The sequence below is a fragment of the Cynara cardunculus genome, assembly GCF_001531365.2.
Source record: "Cynara cardunculus var. scolymus isolate 2C chromosome LG 8, CcrdV1, whole genome shotgun sequence".
Classification (NCBI taxonomy): Eukaryota; Viridiplantae; Streptophyta; class Magnoliopsida; order Asterales; family Asteraceae; genus Cynara; species Cynara cardunculus.
In genome coordinates, this window is record NC_037535.1 from 11,824,296 (window position 1) to 11,825,959 (window position 1,664).

The window sequence follows — 1,664 nt, forward strand, 5'->3', positions numbered from 1 at the left end:
TTACGAGAAAAGGATTAACTCTCTAGAGCTAAATGCAAAAATGCTTTTAAAGCAAATCTCGGATTTTGAGCAGCTGATCATCTTGGAACGAGCCAAAAATGATAAAGAAAAGAAAGACATCTCCGAAGATTGTTAGAGTCAATTACAAAAATTATCTGAAAGCATTGATCTAAAGCAGAAGGCTTTAGACGAAGAGAAAAAGCAATTTTCCCTTGAGAAAAGAAATACTACAAAGAAGTATACAACAATTGCTAAAGAGCTTCCAAATAAGAAAAAGTGGCTTGACATCGCTTTGGAGAATGAAAAGAGTAGCTCAGATGAAGAGAAACGAGAATTAATAAATCAGAAGAGAAAGTTTGAAATGCTTCAGAAGAAGTTAGAAGGTAAACTCCTGGACACTACAAGCAAATCGTCTGATCTAAAGACAGACCTTGAAACTGAGATGAAGATGAGAATTGAACTTAAAATTAAATTTGATTTAGTTACTGCTGAAAGAGACCAGCTTTTACAAAAAGTCAAAGACTTTTCGTGTGCTCAAAACTCAACTGGTTCTCCCTCTCAGTGTAAAACCAACTTCTATGACTGTTCCAAATCGAATAGTTATTCTAGCAGCCCTAAATCTACTGTTTCTAATAACTATTCTCGTGTTCTAATCAGTATTATCAATGGTACGTCATTGGATCACCCAATTATTCTTCTAAAATTAAAAGCATTTGGGTTAGTAAATCTGAATCTGTTTCAACTCGTACTCCTGTTGCTACTAATAATCTTCCTTGTTTTGTGAGATCCAATTCTGACTTGATAAATCTTAGCAAGAAAAGGATCATGTGCACCACATGTAAATCAACAGATTTTGTGAACAAGAAGATATATAACAGATGGAGTACATACAATAGATATCAGAACAGTTCAAAAGGTAAGAACAGGTATGATCACAATTACTGGTACGAATCATATTTTATTCCTGATCATCTTGTTCACAGTGCTAAAAAGAATACATCATATAGAAATAAATGGTTTGGAAGTTACAACATACCCCAACCCGATACTAGCATAATAGGACCCAAATTCATTTAGGTACCAAAATCTACTTAATCTGGTTTTGCAGGTGTGTCAATTTTGTGCTAATCAGAATATCATTTCAGTGATACACCAATGCAAGGGGAGTTGTAATTTATTCCAAAAAAAGGCTTCTGAACATTTCAGTTCAGGACCCGTGCTTTATCGAGTGTGGTTTCTAAACACACAGTTTAGAACCCGTATTAAACATGTTTTCTTATTGTTTTATAAAATTTTTTAGCTGAATTGAATCATTTCAATAATATACTTTCTAGGGGGAGTCTCTAGAAAATTCAATAAATGTTTTTAGAAAATGATTTTTTTTGGGTAACGAATATATTTTATGAACAGGTATTTCCTAAGATTTTTACTTGCGTAATTTTTCATCGTACATAACTCCAATACCTGTTTCAGCTATTCTTCAAACTGTTATTATCACGTCTCTTATACGAAAAAAAAATTCAGTTATAATACACTCGTTTGTATTCAAATAGTGTTTTTCTGATATTTTTTTCTTTGACTGATATACATTCATTCATTTTTTTTATCAGAATCTGTAAACTCATTCTTACATATGTTCATTCATTTCTCTCATATATACCGAA